Below are 17,744 nucleotides of genomic sequence, written 5' to 3' on the forward strand. Positions count from 1 at the left end.
TTGGAGACCTTCTAGGTTGCCTTCTCCCAGCTAGGCCCCAAAAGAGGTAGCCACCTTCCCTCTTCTTCCAATGTAGACCTCTCATTGATATCGAGCCTCTTTTAGTAGGGTCTCCCCAGCCGAGGAGATCCCGAGGACTGCACCAAAGAGGGTCCTTAGACCTTGGTGAGGGCAGCGAAGCCAATACCAGCAGCAAAGAATATTAAAATAATAATTCCTCACCAAAGCGGAAGAAGTGTCTTTATTTGCGATTCAGCTGTAATCAGATGTAAGTATAGGGATATTTCCTCTACTAGCATACCGGTTCAAGATTTACAGGCATTTTTATAGCAAAAGTACAGGAAAACAGTTTGAATTTCCTGCCCGCCCCTCTCCGCCCGGCTTCACGCTGATTGGTGGACAGCCCGAACAGCTGGGATGAAGCTTGGCGGCCCGTCTTGCTCTGGGCTAAACAGCAAGCTTCTCCGCCTCTGAGGAGCCAATCAGCGCTCTCCTCTCGCTTCTGAGGATCGACAAATTAGAAGAGAGAAGGGATGACTGCGGACAATGGGGGAAATGATGGGATTATCACCAGCCAGCCAGCTGGAAATTGAGGCTTTGTTTTGGCCGGCAAAGTGCGATTTTCACAAGAATGGCTTTCATGTCCTGGCATCAGATAAGGAGTGTCCTTAATGGGTTTTGGCAGGAGGAACAACAGTCAGGACCAGGGACCCCGGGGGCCGTTTCTCCTTTTGTGAATCAATCAAAGTGTCCAAATAGACTTCCCCACCCGCCAGACGAACTCAGAGAGCAGGAAAGGAAATCTCAATTTGTTATTGTCCATTCAGGTGTGAAATAATCAAACAAGTTTCGAGGGAGGCAGGGGTCCTCCCTCAGGCATTTCAACAGTCCTTGGTCACATTTTTCTAGGGCAAAGGGCAAGGGGAAAAGTGGGAAAACAAGCGATATTTCATGCATTTATCATCAGTACAAAATCCATGTAGAAAAACCCCATTCCCACCCCACATCTTAAACATTTAATAAAAGAATTGATTTTTATTTGAAAACTTGAAGTCCCATGTTTCTGGGGAAATTTCGTGGAAATGGAGGTGGCCTGCAGTCCAAAGCAAGCAGCACAAAGTCATTCTTCCCTGGTTAAAGTTAACAGATGGGCACTGGGTTGATAAGTGACAAATCCATAGCTTGGTCCTTGGGGAACTACAACTCCCTCCCAAGGACTGGGCCTCCTGCCCGGCCACCTCTCCGAGGTCTCCTGGGGGCAGCCGCAGCAAGTCCCCAGTTGCGGGGCTAGGCAGGAACAAGCAGCAACAAAGAGAAATTGGCTGCCTGCGCGGAACCGGCGAAGTTTGACAATCAGCTGTTTTCTGTCAAATTATATTCCTTAAAACAAAATAATTATTTCCCGGGCGTAGGGATCTAAAATGAGAAAAGCAAGATAGCAGTTTGGTTAAGAATCAAGTACAGAAAAATATGGCATTAAAACGAGGCCGATCCGCCATTTTGAGATTTTAGCAGATACGGGGGCCCAATAGGAAGGCCTCCATATCCGCGGTTCCAATTGACGCAGATTCGGCCTCCCCGGGATGCCCAGAAGGCATTCCAGGCAGGTCCGCGGTCGCCCAGAGCCTAGAAAGAGGTTTATTTCATGCTTGGGTTAGCTTAGGCAGCAAAGGACACAAAGTATCAAGTGGAAAAGTTAAAAGTTGCAAATTTCAAGTACCTTTATTAGGGATTTGTTACAAAGTAAGGAGAGGGGGAAAGTAATAGAAGGCTGAGTGCAATCCCAGTTTTGAGCTGTCTGCTGGGGCACATTTCATCAGTTGGTCCCAAACTTGGCTCCCAGGAACTGCGGAACTCTCCGCTGCAGTTCATACCAACTTGAAGGCGGGGCCTCCGCCACTCTCAAGGTCATCACGACCCACTTTACACCCTGGTGTGGTTTGACCAGGGATGGACCATGGATTATGGGACTTGCAGTACCTTCGCTCCATTCCTGAGACCTCTGCAACCCTCATCCAATTACCAATAAAGACGAAACTTGGCACACTGAGTCTCCATGAAGCACTCAATATCCTGCTGAGGTTTGGAGGAGGATGCACCATGGACGATGGGAATTGCAATACCTGCACTCCCTTCCTGAGACCATTACAACTGCCAACAATGATGGATCAAGAACACAATTGACACAGTAAAACATTTCTTAAGAAACTGGATTGAAGAAGACCAAACAGGATTTCTACCAAATAGATTTATGAAGGATAACATAAGGCTAGTATTGGATCAAATAGAATATTATGAACAGAATCATCAAAAAGAATTTGCCATACTAGCCTTGGAAGCAGAGAAGACTTTTGATAATCTAAATTGGGATTTCTTTAAGATATTAATATAAGAATTGGACATGGGAGATAAATTTACTAATGCAATAAAAGCGATATATGATTTACAAAAGGCTAAACTAAGAATAAATGGTCAAACGACGGAAGACTTCGATATATTGAAGGGAACTAGACAGGGATGTCCCCTGTCCCGACTTATATTTATAATGGCATAAGAACCATTAATGAAGGCAATAAGAGAAGACCAAATGATACAGGGATCCAAAGTTGGTAAATATGAATACAAAATAAGAGCCTTTGCGGACGATGTACTTGGGATAATGGAAGAACCAAGTAAAAATATATTAAGATGGATGCAGAAGATAAAAGAGTTTGGGTCAGTTGCAGGATTTAAAATCAATATGTCAAAAACAAAGTTATTAACGAAAAATGTAGAAAAGAAAAAACAAGATATGATTAAAGAGCAAACAGGTCTGGAAATAGTCAAGAAATTTTAATATTTAGGCGTATGGATCACCACAAAAAATGGACAATTACTAAAGAATAACTATGAAGAAGTCTGGAAAAAATACAAAAGGACTTACAAAAGTGGATACATCTGAAGTTGTCACTTTTAGGCCGTATATCTTTGATTAAGATGAATGTACTACCGAAATTGATGTTCCTTTTTCAAAACCTCCCGATAATTAGAAGCCAAACACTTTTTATAAAATGGAAAAAATAAATATTGAAATTTATATGGGCCGGAGGAAGACCAAGAATAAAGTATGATCATTTGATTGATAAGAAGAATAGAGGAGGTCTGGGCCTCCCAGATTTTAAAGCATATCATGACGCACGTGCGTTGATATGGTTAAAGGATTGGATATTGTTGAACAAAGAAGACTTTTTAAATATAGAAGGAAATGACTTAAGAGTAGGATGGCATGCTTATTTATGGTACGAAAGGGAAAAGAAAGAAAAGAGTTTTAGTAACCACTTTGTGAGAGCATCCCTATTAAGAGTATGGCAAAAATATAAAAGACATTTTTATTCTAAAACACCTTTATGGGTCTCTCCTATGGAGGTAAATCAGGAAAACTTTTAAGGTGGAGAAAATGGCCAACCTACAAAGATTTGTTAAATAAAGATACAAACAATGTTAAGACATGAGGAATTAAAACAAAAATTTTCTAATATCACTTGGTTACATTATATGCAAATTAAAGAATATTACAATCAAGATAAAAAATTGGCTTCTCTTGGGAGAAAACAGCATGGGATAAAATTTTAAAATTAGAAAAGAAAGTAATATCGAATATTTATAACATATTACTTACCTGGCTGACTGAAAAAAAACAGGTTAAAAACTGTATGATAAAGTGGGCTCAAAATTTAAGAAGACCAATTGAAATGAGGGAGTGGGAACAGATGTGGAACAAAAAATTAAAATATACATACGCAATGGATTTAAAAGAAAATTGGATAAAAATGTTCCACAGATGGTATACCACACCGAAACAATTGGCTAAAATGTATAAAACAGTTTCTGATAAGTGTTGGAAATGCCTGGAACAGGTTGGCTCCTTCTACCATATGTGATGGACTTGCAAAGGAGCAGTAAAGTTATGTCATGAAGAGACACAAAAGATTTTAAAAAGAACATTTATAAGAAAACCGGAGTATTATTTGTTAGGTTTTACAGATTTAGACCTACAACTGACGGAACAAGAGGATAAACTTTTTACATATATGACGACTGCCGCTAGAATTGTTTTTGCTAGAGAATGGAAGAAAGACTCAGTACCACCTGTACAGGAATGGGTGGAAAAAATAAGAGAAATAAAGGACATGGATTAATTGACTTTTTTGTTGAAAAAAAATACAGGTATGATACTAAGAAGAACGAATTGGAATAATTTCCATGAATACCTGGACAATTTGGTAAAATAAGAAACAAGAGAGACAATTCCTTTTTGAACTTATTTTATATTTTTGAATAATAAGAAGGTATGATCCAAGAAGATGGAATGGAAGTTATTTTTTTTTGTTTTTCTTTTTTTGTGTTTTTTGTGTATTTTTGTAGAGTTTTTTTAGGGGTTATTTGGGATTTTAGTATACTTTTTTGTTTTTTCGTTTTTTTTCTTTTTTTCTCTTTTTTCTTTATTTTCTCACTTTTGTATACTTTATTGTTCTCACTCTTTCGTTGTAATCTATATAAAAATTAATAAAATTCTAATTAAAATACAAGAACACAATTCACACAGAGAGCTCGCATTACCCACTCTACATCCTGGTGCGGTTTGGAAGAATTTGGAAATGGATGATCGGACTTGCAGTCACTTCACTCACTTCCTGAGACTACTGAGACCCTCGCCAATGACTGATAAAGACCAAACTTGGCACACAGAGCCCCCAAGACACACTCTACATTGAGCCAACAATGTGATGTGGCGGCAAAAAAAGCCAATGGGATTTTGGCCTGCATCAATAGGAGCATAGTGTCTAGATCTAAGGAAGTAATGCTACCCCTCTATTCTGCTTTGGTTAGACCACATCTGGAATATTGTGTCCAATTCTGGGCACCACAATTCAAGAGAGATATTGACAAGCTGGAATGTGTCCAGAGGAGGGCAACTAAAATGATCAAGGGTCTGGAGAACAAGCCCTATGAGGAGCGGCTTAGGGAACTGGGCATGTTTAGCCTGAAGAAGAGAAGGCTGAGAGGAGATATGATAGCCATGTATAAATATGTGAGAGGAAGCCACAGGGAGGAGGGAGCAAGCTTGTTTTTTGCTTCCTTGGAGACTAGGACGCAGAACAATGGCTTCAAACTACAAGAGAGGAGATTCCATCTGAACATTAGGAAGAACTTCCTGACTGTGAGAGCCGTTCAGCAGTGGAACTCTCTGCCCCGGAGTGTGGTGGAGGCTCCTTCTTTGGAAGCTTTTAAGCAGAGGCTGGATGGCTTCAAACTACAAGAGAGGAGATTCCATCTGAACATTAGGAAGAACTTCCTGACTGTGAGAGCCGTTCAGCAGTGGAACTCTCTGCCACGGAGTGTGGTGGAGGCTCCTTCTTTGGAAGCTTTTAAGCAGAGGCTGGATGGCCATCTGTCAGGGGTGATTTGAATGCAATATTCCTGCTTCTTGGCAAGGGGTTGGACTGGATGGCCCATGAGGTCTCTTCCAACTCTTTGATTCTATGATTCTATGATTCTATGGTGCACTTTTGAGGACAGACCATGGAGGATGGGACTTCAAGTACCTCCACTCACTTCCCAAGAGTACTGTAACCCTCATCTAATGACCAATCAAGTCCAAACTTGGCACACAGAGCCCCCATGACACACTCTACATCCTAATGCACTTTTGAGGACAGACAATGGATGATGGGACTTCAAGTACCTCCACTCACTTCCCAAGAGTATTGTAACCCTCATCTAATGACCGATCAAGTCCAAACTCGACATCCAGGTCCTGTTTGGAGGAGGATGGATGATGGGACTTGCAGTATCTTCACTCACTTCCTGAAACCACAGCAACCCTAATCCAAATACCAATAAAGACCAGACTTGACACAGACAGCCCCCATGGACAACTCAACATTCTGGTGAGGTTTGGGGGAGAACAGACTATGGATGATGGGACTTTAAGTATTTTAACTCACTTTCAGGGACCACTGTGACCCTCTGCCAATGACTGATCAAGACCACACTTAGCACAGAGCCCCCATTACCCACTCTCCATCCTGGTGTAGTTTGAAGGAGGATGGACCATAGATGATGGGATTCGCAGTACCTTCACTAGCTTCCTGAGACCACTGTGAGCAATATAAATAATTATAAAGACCAACCTTGATACACAATACCTTTCTCAAATAAGCCGGGCAGCACTGGGTCCCCGAGCTAGTCTATACATATAATAAAAGTCAAAGTTTGTATGCGGAGGACAAAAGTATGGCGGTGTGGCGGTGTGGAGATGTATGTGCCAGCATTCTGATTGGACAGCCTGAAAGTTCCAAGATTCTGATTGGCTGCCGCTGTGGTGCTATTTGCATATGGTCTCTGATTGGCCAGCTTTACAGGAGCCCCTGGTGGAGAAAAGGGTTCATGACAGAAATGGAGACATGAGAGAAGAAAATTTGCATATGGTCTGATTGGCCAGCCTCAATTCCAAGATTCCGAGATGACAAAGAGAGGAAATGAAAAGGCCAGGGGAGGCTGGGTCAGAACATTACCAATACAGACGAAACTTGGCACACAGAGCCCCCATGACCCACTCTACATCCTACTGCAGTTTGGAGGAGGATGACCATGGATGATGGGACTTGTACCATCGCTCACATTCTAACTGCTGTTAACCTCATCAGGACCTCCCATGACCCACTTTACATCCCCTGCTGCAACCCTACATTCTACTGCAGTTTGGAGGAGGATGAACCATGGATGATGGGACTTGCAGTACCATCACTCACATTCTGAGACTGCTGTTAACCTCATCCAATGACTGATCACGACCAAACTTGGCACATAGACTTCTCATGACCCACTTTACGTCCTGGTGTGGTTTAGCCAGGGATAGACCTTGGATTATGGGACTTGCAGTACCTTTGCTCTATTCTTGAGACCACTGCAACCCAAATCCAATTACCGATAAAGACAAAACTTGGCACACTGAGTCTCCATGATGCAGTCTACATCCTGGTGCAGTTTGGAAGGGGATGCACCATGGACGATGGGACTAGCAATACCTGCACTCTCTTGCTAAGACCATTACAACTGCCAACAATGATGGATCAGGCCCACCATTCACAAAGAGAGCCTGCATGACCCACTCTACATCCTGGTGCCGTTTGGAAGAATTTGACAATGGGTGATGGGACTTGCAGTCACTTCACTCACTTCCTGAGACCACTGCGACCCTCGCCAATGACTGATCAAGACCAAATTTGGCACATAGAGTTCCCATGACCCACTCTACGTCCTGGGGCACTTTCGAGGAGGCCAGACCATGGATGATGGGACTTGAAGTACCTCCACTCCCTTCCCAAGACTTCTACAACCCTCATCTAATGTCCTACCAAATCCAAACTTGGCACACAGAGTCCCCATGACCCACTCTACATCCTACTGCGGTTTGGAGTAGGGCATACCATGAATGATGGGACTTGAAGTACCTCTACTCGCTTTCTGAGACTGCTGCCACCCTCAACAATGACTGAACAACACCAAACTTGGCACATAGATCTCTCTTGACCCACTCTACGCCCTGGTGTGGTTTGACTGTGGATCATGCATGGATTTTGGGACTTGCACTACCTTCACTCAATTCCTGAGACCACTGCAAAACATCATCCAATTTCCGATAAGGAACAAACTTGGCACACTGTGTCTCTATGATGTACTCTACATTCTGGTACGGTTTGGAGGATGATGCACCATGGACGATGGGACTTGCAGTACCTTCACTCAGTGAAACCACTGAGACCCTCATGCAATGACTGATGAAGACCAAACTTGGCACACAGAGTCCCTATGACCCACTCTACATCCAGGTGCACTTTCGAGGAGGACAGACGATGGATGATGGGACTTCAAGTACCTCCACTCCCTTCCCAAGATTGCTGCAACCCTTTCTAATGTCCGATCAAGACCAAACTTGGCACACAGAGCCACCTTGACCCACTCTACATCCCGATGCTGTTTGGAGGAGGACGGACAATGGATGATGGGACTTCAAGTTCCTTCACTCACTTCCTGAAAACAATGCAGCCGTTATCCAATGACCAATTAAGACCAAACTTAGCATACAGAACCGCCATTACCCACTTTCTCTAACAACCCGGGCAGCGCCGGGTCCCCAAGCTAGTATATAATAAAGGTGAAAGTTTGTATGCGGAGGACAAAAGTGTGGTGGTGTATGTGCTAGCTTTCTGATTGGCTGCCACTGTGGTCTCTGATTGGCCAGCCTGAAAGTTCCAAGATTCCGATTGGCTGGGCAGCGGTGCTATTTGCATATGGTCTCTGATTGGCCAGCTTCAAGAGGAGCCCCTGGTGGAGAAAAGAGTTCATGACAGAAACGGGGACATGAGAAGGAAATTTGCATATGGTCTCTGATTGGCCAGCCTCAATTCCAAGATTCCGAGATGACAAAGAGAGGAAAGGAAAAGGCTAGGGGCTGAGTCAGAAAATTACCAATACAGACCACACTTGGCACACAGACCTGCAAGACCGACTCGACATCCTACTGCAACCATGGATGATGGGACTTGCAGTACCATCACTCACATTCTGAGACCGCTGTTAACATCATCCATTGATTGATCAGGACCAAACTTGGTACATAGACCTCTCATGACCCACCTTATGTCCTGGTGTGGTTTGGCCAGGGATGGACCATGGATAATGGGACTTGCAGTACCTTTGCTCAATTGCTGAGACCACTGCAACCCTCATCCAATTACCGATAAAGACCAAACTTGGCACACTGAGTCTCCATGATGCACTCTACATCCTGGTGCAGTTTGGAGGAGGATGCACCATGGACGATGGGACTTGCAATACCTGCACTCCCTTCCTAAGACCATTACAACTGCCAACAATGATGGATCAGGACCACAATTTACACAGAGAGTCCGCATAACCCACTCTACATCCTGGTGCGGTTAGGAAAAATTTGTCAATGGATGATGGGACTTGCAGTCACTTCACTCACTTCCTGAGACCACTGACTGATCAAGACCAAATTTGGCACACAGAGTCCCCATGACCCACTTTGCATCCTGGTGCACTTTCGAGGAGAACAGACCATGGATGATGGGACTTCAAGTACCTCCACTCCCCAAGACTGCTGCAACCCTCACCTAATGTCCGATCAAGACCAAACTTGGCACACAGAGCCCCCATGATCCACTCTATATCCTGCTGCAATTTTGCAGGAAGACAGACAATGGATGATGTGACTTCCAGTTCCTTCACACACATTCTGAGACCTCTGCAAACCTCATGCAATGACTGATCAAGACCAAACTTGGCACATAGACCTCTCATGACCCACTTTACATCCTGGTGTCATTTGGGAAAAATGGAGATGGATGATGGGACTTGCAGTAACCTCACTCACTTTCTGAGACCACTGAGACCCTTGCCAATGACTAATCAAGACCAAATTTGGCACAAGGAACCCCAATGACCCACTCTACACCCTGGTGCAGTTTGGAGGACAGACCATGGATGATGGGACTTCAAGTACCTCCACTCCCTTCCCAAGATTGCTGCAACCTTCATCTAATGACCGATCAAGACCAATCTTGGCACACACAGCCCCCATGACCCACCCTACATCCTGGTGCTGTTTGAAGGATGGACGATGGATGATGGGACTTGCAGTACGTTCACTCACTTCCTGAAACCATAGCGACACTCATTCAAAAACCAATGAAGACCAAACTTGGAACATAGAGCCCCCATGGCCAACTCAACATTCTGGTGAGGTTTGGGGGAGTGCAGACTATGGATGATGGGACTTCAAGTACCCCCACTCACTTCCCAAGACCTCTGCAACACTCATCTAATGACCGATCAAGTCCAAACTTGGCACACAAAACCCCCATGACCAACTCTCCATCCTGGAGCAGTTTGGAGGGATAATGGGACTCACAGTACCTTCACTAACTTCCTGAGACAACTGCGAGTCATATAAATAACTGATAAAGACCAACCTTGATACACAATTCCTTTCCCAAATAACCCGGGCAGCGCCGGGTCCCCAAGCTAGTATATATAATAAAAGTCAAAGTTTGTATGCGGCTGATGTGTGGCGGTGTATGTGCCGGCTTTCTGATTGACCAGCCTGAAAGTTCCAAGATTCTGACTGGCTGCTGCTGTGGTGCTTTGCATATGGTCCCTGATTGGCCTGCTTCAACAGGAGCCTCTGATGGAGAAAAGGGTTCATGACAGAAACGGGGACATGACAGAAGGAAATTTGCATATGGTCCGACTGGCCAGCCTCAATTCCAAGATTCCGAGATGACAAAGAGAGGAAAGGAAAAGGCCAGGGGCTCTGTCAGAAAATTACCAATACAGACCAAACTTGGCACACAGAGCACACAAGACCCACTCTACATCCTACTGCAGTTTGGAGGAGGATGAACCATGGATGATGGGACTTGCAGTACCATCACTCACATTCTGAGACTGCTGTTAACCTCATCCAATAACTTATCAGGACCAAACTTGGCACATAGACCTCTCATGACACACTTTACGTCCTGGTGTGGTTTGGCTGGGTATCGACCATGGATTATGGGACTTGCAGTACCTTTGCTCAGTTCTTGAGACCACTGCAACCCTCATCCAATTAGCGATAAAGACCAAACTTGGCACACTGAGTCTCCATGATGCACTCTACATCCTGGTGCGGCTTGGAGGAGGATGCACCATGGACGATGGGGCTTGCAATACCTGCACTCCCTTCCTACGACCATTCCAACTGCCAACAATGAAGGGTCAGGACCACAATTTACACAGAGAGCCTGCATGACCCATTCTACATCCTAGTGCCGTTTGGAAGAATTTGGCAATGGATGATGGGACTTGCAGTCACTTCACTCCCTGAGACCACTGAGACCCTCGCCAATGACTGATCAAGACCAAACTTGGCACACAGAGTCCCCATGACCCACTCTATATCCTGGTGCACTTTCATGGAGGACAGACCATGGATGATGGTGGGACTTCCTGTACCTTCACTTACACTCTGAGACCTCTGCGAACCTCATCCAATGACTGAGCAAGACCAAACTTGCCACATAGACCTCTCATGACCCACTTTACGTCCTGGTGTCATTTGGAAAAATTTGGAGATGGATGATGGGACTTGCAGTAACTTCACTCACTTTCTGAGACCAATGAGACCCTTTCTGAGACCAATGACTAATCAAGACAAACTTGGCACACAGAGCCCCAATGACGCACTCTACATTTTGGTGCAGTTTGGAGGAGGACAGACCATGGATGATGGGAATTCAAGTACCTCCACTCCCTTCCCAAGATTGCTCAACCCTTATCTAATGACCAATCTAGACCAATCTTAGCACACAGAGCCCCCATGACCCACTCTACATCCTGCTGCAGTTTTGGAGGAGGGTTGACCATGGATTATGGGACTTGCAGTAAATTAACTCACTTACTGAAACCACTGCGACCCTAACTCAATGACTGATCAAGACCAATCTTAGCACACAGAGCCCCCATGACCCACTCTACATCTTGGTGCAGTTTGGAGTAGGACAGACCATGGATGATGGGACTTCGAGTACCTCCACTCCCTTCCCAAGATTGCTGCAACCCTCATCTAATGACCAATCTAGACCAAACTTGGGACACAGAGCCCCCATGACCCACTCTACATCCTGCTGCAGTTTTGGAGGAGGGTTGACCATGGATGATAGGACTTGCAATACGTTTACTCACTTACTGAAACCACTGCGACCCTAATCCAATGACTGATCAAACCAAACTTAGCACAAAGAGCCCCCATGACCCACTCTACATCCTGCTGCAGTTTGAAGGAGGATGGACTTTGGATGATGGGACTTGCATTACCTTCACTCACTTAAAGAAACCACTATCACCCGCATTGAATGGCTGATAATGACCAAACTTGGCACACAGAGCCCCCATGACCCACTCTATATCCTGCTGCTGTTTGGAGGAGGGTGGACCATGGATGATGGGACTTCAAGTACCTTCACTCACTTCCTGAAAACAATGCAGCTGTTATCCAATGACCAATAAAAACCAAACTTGGCATACAGAACCGCCATTACCCACTTTCTCTAAAAACCCGGGTAGCGCCGGGTCCCCAAGCTAGTCTATGTATATAATAAAAGTCAAAGTTTGTATGCGGAGGACAAAAGTGTGGCGGGAGGAGTATGTACCAGCGTTCTGATTGGCTGCCACTGAGGTGCTATGTGCATATGGTCTCTGATTGGCCAGCTTCAATAGGAGCCCCTGGTGGAGAAAAGAGTTCATGACAGAAACGGAGACATGAGAAGGAAATTTGCATATGGTCTCTGATTGGCCAGCCTCAATTCCAAGATTCCGAGATGACAAAGAGAGGAAAGGAAAAGGCCAGGGGCTGGGTCAGAAAATTACCAATACAGACCAAACTTGGCACACAAAACCCCCATGACCCACTCGACATCCTACTGCAGTTTGGAGGAGGATGACCATGGATGATGAGACTTGCAGTACCATCGCTCACATTCTAACTGCTGTTAACCTCATCAGGACCTCCCATGACCCACTTTACGTCCTGGTATGGTTTGGCCGGGGATGGACCATGGATTATGGGGCTTGCAGTACCTTTGCTCAATTCTTGAGACCACTGCAACCCTCATCCAATTACCGAAAAAGACCAAACTTGGCACAGAGCCCCCATGACGGACTCTACATCCTACTGTAGTTTGAAGGAGGATGAACCGTGGATGATGGGACTTGCAGTACCATCACTCACATTCTGAGTCTGCTGCGACCCTCAACAATGACTGAAAAACACCAAACTTGGCACATAGACCTCTCATGACCCACTTTACGCCCTGGTGTGGTTTGACTGTGGATCGAGCATGGATTATGGGACTTGCAGTACCTTCGCTCAATTCCTGAGACCACTGCAACCATTATCCAAGGACCAAACATGGAACATCGGGTCACTACATCCTGGTGCTGTTTGGAGGAGAATGGACAATGGATGATGGGACTTGCAGTACCTTCACTCACTTCCTGAAACCACAGTGACACTCATCCAAATACCAATAAACACCAAACTTTGCACAGAGAGCCCCCATGGCCAACTCAACATTCTGGTGTTGTTTGAGGGAGACTATGGATGACGGGACTTGCAATACCTTAACTCACTTTCTGAGACCGCTGTGACCCTCATCCAATGACTGATCAAGACCAAACTTAGCACACAGAGCCCCCATAACCCACTCTCCATCCTGGAGCAATTTGGAGGAGGATGGACCACAGATGATGGGAGTCGCAGTACCTTCACTAACTTCCTGAGACCACTGCGAGCCATATAAATAACTGATAAAGACCAACCTTGATAGACAATTTCTATTGCCGGGTCCCCAAGCTAGTATATAATAAAAGAGAGTGTTTGTAAGTGGAGGGCAGAAGGGCGGAAGTGTATGTGGCAGCTTTCTGATTGGCTGCCACTTTCACAGGCCACAGTGACCAACACGGGTGACGCACCTGCACTAAACTTGGCACACATAACCCCCATGACCCCCTTTACATCCTGGTGAGGCATGGGGGAGGTGGACCAGAGATTATGGGATTTGTAGTACTTTCAAATGGTTTGGATCCCACGGACCACTGTGGCCCCCAACAAACAGCGATAAAGAACAAACTTGGCACACAGGAGGGCAGACCATGGATGATAAGACTTGAAGTACCTCCACTCGCTTTCCAAGACCGCTGCGACCCACAACAATGACTGAACTAGACGAAACTTGGCACACATAACCCCCATAACACCCTTTACATCCTGGTGAGGTTTGGGGGAGGGTGGACAATGGATGATGGGATTTGTAGTACTTTCCAACACTTCAGATCCCATAGACCACTGCGGCCCCAAACAAACACCGATAAAGACCAAACTTGGCACACAGAGCACCCATGACCCATTCTACATCCTACTGCAGTTTGGAGGAGGATGGCCCATGGGTGATGAGACTTGAAGTACCTCCACTCACTTCCCGAGACCACTACGACCCTTATCCAATGACTGACCAAGACCAAAGTTGGCACACAGAGCCTCCATGACCCGCTCTACATCCTGGTGCAGGTTCAAGGAGGATGCACCGTGGATAATGGGCCTTGAAGTAACTTCCTGAGACATCTGCGACACTCATCCAATGACTGATGAAGACCAAACTTGGGACATAGAGTCCCCATGACCCACCCTACAACCTGGGGCTGTTCAGAGAATAATGGACCATGGATGATGGGACTTCAAGTAACTTCACTCACTTACTGAAACCACTCCGACCCTTATCCAATGACCAATAAAGACCACAATTGGCACACAGAGCCCTCACGACCCACTCTAAATCCTACTGCAGTTTGGAGGACGATGGACCATGGATGATGGGACTTGCAGTACCATCACTCACTTTCTGAGAACTCTGTGATCTTCATCCAATGAGTGATCAAGATCAAACTTGGCACATAGACCCACCTTATGTCCTGGTGTGGTTTGGCTGGGGATGGACCATGGATTATGGGACTTCCAGTACCTTCGCTCAATTCCTGAAACCACTGCAAACCTCAACCAATTACCGATAAAGACCAAACTTGGCACACTGAGTCTCCATGATGCACTCTACATCCTGCTATGGTTTGGAGGAGGATGCACCATGGATGATGGGACTTTCAATACCTCCACTCCCTTCCTGAGACCAATACAACTGCCAACAATGATGGATCAGGGCCACAATTCACACAGACAACCCGCATGACCCACTCTACATCCTGGTGAAGTTTGGAAGAATTTGGAGAAAGATGATTGGACTTGCAGTCACTTCACTCACTTCCTGAGACAACTGAGACCCTCGCCAATGACTGATCAAGACCAAACTTGGCACACAGAGCCCCCATGACCCACTCTACATCCTGGTGTTCTTTCGAGCAGGGCAGACTATGGATGATGGGACTTTAAGTACCTCCACTCACTTCTCAAAACTGTTGCAACCCTCATCTAATGACCGATCAAGACCAAACTTGGTACACAGAGCCCCCATGACCCACTCTACCCAGCTTATTCCCTGCCTGAGCTGGTAGAAGTGGTCTCTAATTCGGCCCTGGCCTCCCAGCGCTTGGTGGTGCTGGGAGACTTTAACATCCATGCTGAGACCTCTTTGTCAGGTGCTGCTCAGGACTTTATGGCCGCCATGACGACCATAGGACTGTCACAAATTATATCAGGACCCACCCATCAGGCTGGACATACACTCGACCTAGTTTTTGTGGCGGACAGTGGAATGATCAGAGTGGAAGAACAAAACATCATTCCAGTGTCATGGTCTGATCACTATCTGGTCAGCTTTAGACTTGCTGCGACCCCCAACCTTCTCAGGTCCGCCCCAGGAGACTGATGGTCCGCCCCAGGAGACTGATGGATCCAGATGGATTCCTGAGGAATCTTGGGGTTCTTCCTGCCATGGAACCTGGCGATCCTGTTGACGCCTTGGTCGATCTTTACAACAAGGAGATGTCCAGGGCGATAAACACGATCGCTCCCAAACGCCCCATCTTGCTGCGTCATGACAGGCCGTCTCCTTGGTTCACTGGGGAGTTGGTTGTGATGAAGCACACGAGAAGGGGGCTAGAGCGCAAGTGGAGGAAATCTCGGGACGTGTCTGATCAAGCACGGGCTAGGGCCTCTCTTAGGGCATACTCCGTGGCTATACGGGCGGCCAGGGAATCTTTCACGACCACCCGTATAGCGTCTGCAGCAAATAGGTCATCAGAGCTGTTTCGGGTTGTCGGGGAACTCCTTCACCCACCTGTGGTGGAGGAGGTCTCGGACGACCCAGCAGCTCGGTGTTGCGATTTCGCACACCATTTTGCAGGCAAAGTTGCCCAGATACGTCTTGAGCTTGACTCCAATTTCATCGCAGTGCCAGAGGAGGTGACTGAGGCATCTGCTTGTCCAATTTTGTGGGATTCTTTTCAGCTTGTCCTTCCTGAGACCGTGGAGGAGGTCCTTGGGGCTGTGAGGGCGACCACTTCGGCTCTAGACCCTTGCCCATCCTGGCTTATTAAATCTGCCAAGGAGGGGTTGGTTGATTGGTTTGTGTTGATCATTAACGCATCGTTGGAGCAAGGGGTTTTTCCATCTAACCTAAAACAGGCTGTGGTTCGTCCACTCCTTAAGAAGTCCTCCCTTGACTCTACGGTGCTGAGCAATTACAGATCGATCTCCAACCTCCCTTTTTTGGGTAAGGTGCTGGAGCGGGTGGTCGCCCTTCAGCTCCAGGGTTTCCTGGATGACATCAATTACCTAGATCAGTCACAGTCTGGTTTCAGGCCTGGTCACGGCACCGAGACAGCCTTGGTCGCCTTGGTGGATGACCTCCGTAGAGGACAGGACAGGGGGAGTGTGACCCTGCTGGTCCTCTTGGACATCTCAGCGGCTTTCGATACCATCGATCATGGTATCCTTCTGGGTCGCCTCTCTGGGATGGGCCTCGGGGGCACGGTTCTATCGTGGCTCCGGTCCTTCCTAGAGGGCCGAACCCAGATGGTGAAGCTGGGAGATGCCTGCTCGGATCCCTGGCCTTTGACCTGTGGGGTCCCGCAAGGCTCTATTCTATCTCCCATGCTTTTCAACATCTACATGAAACCGCTGGGAGAGGTCATCCGGAGTTTTGGAGTTGGGTGCCACCTCTATGCAGATGACACACAACTCTACTACTCTTTTCCACCTAATTCCAAGGAGGCCTCTCGGGTGCTAGACGAGTGCCTGGCTGCTGTGTCTATCTGGATGAGGACGAACAAGCTGAAGATCAATCCCGACAAGACAGAGGTCCTCCTGGTCGATCGTAAACCTGATCGGGGTATAGGGTGGCAACCTGTGTTGGACGGGGTTACACTCCCCCTGAAGCCACAGGTCTGCAGCTTGGGAGTCCTCCTGGACTCATCGCTCACGCTTGAGGCTCAGGCGTCGGCGGTGGCCGGGAGGGCTTTTGCACAACTGAGACTTGTGCGCCAGCTGCGACCGTACCTCACTAAGGCTGATCTGGCTGGGGTGGTCCATGCCTTAGTCACCTCTAGACTGGACTACTGCAATGCGCTCTATGTGGGGCTACCCTTGAAAACGGCCCGGAAACTCCAATTGGTCCAGCGGGTAGCAGCCAGAATGTTAACTGGGGCCCATTACAGAGAGAGGTCAACCCTCCTGTTTAAGGAGCTCCACTGGCTGCCGTTTATTTTCTGAGCCCAATTTAAGGTGCAGGTGCTTACCTACAAAGCCCTGAACGGTTTGGGACCACCCTACCTGCGTGACCGTATCGCTGTCTACGAACCCACACGCTCACTCCGGTCATCTGGAGAGGCCCTGCTCGTGATCCCGCCCGCGTCACAAGCGCGCTTGGTGGGGACGCGGGACAGGGCCTTCTCCGTGGTGGCCCCCCGCCTCTGGAACGCCCTCCCAAAAGACCTCAGACAAGCCCCTACACTGGCAGTCTTCAGAAAGAATCTGAAAACCTGGCTGTTCAAATGTGCCTTCTCAGACTAGGAACCCCATGTGCCTTCTCAGACTAGGAATCCCAGGACCAAACCCCAGAAGCACTTTAGTCATAACCAAGACTACCGCACATTGCACATCGCACTTATATTATAATCCATATCCC

General features: G+C 46.9%; 1 long non-coding RNA gene across 1 annotated transcript in view; it reads right to left on the minus strand.

Annotated features, from left to right (window-relative positions):
• Positions 1-226: 226 nt before the first annotated feature.
• Positions 227-17,744, minus strand: part of LOC137095495 (uncharacterized) — a 46,751-nt gene continuing 29,233 nt past the window's right edge. The window contains exon 2 of the long non-coding RNA XR_010908858.1: positions 227-1,416. This is a non-coding gene — a long non-coding RNA (uncharacterized lncRNA). The remainder of the gene's footprint in view (positions 1,417-17,744) is intronic.

Source organism: Anolis sagrei, chromosome Y, assembly GCF_037176765.1.
Source record: "Anolis sagrei isolate rAnoSag1 chromosome Y, rAnoSag1.mat, whole genome shotgun sequence".
Classification (NCBI taxonomy): domain Eukaryota; kingdom Metazoa; phylum Chordata; class Lepidosauria; order Squamata; family Dactyloidae; genus Anolis; species Anolis sagrei.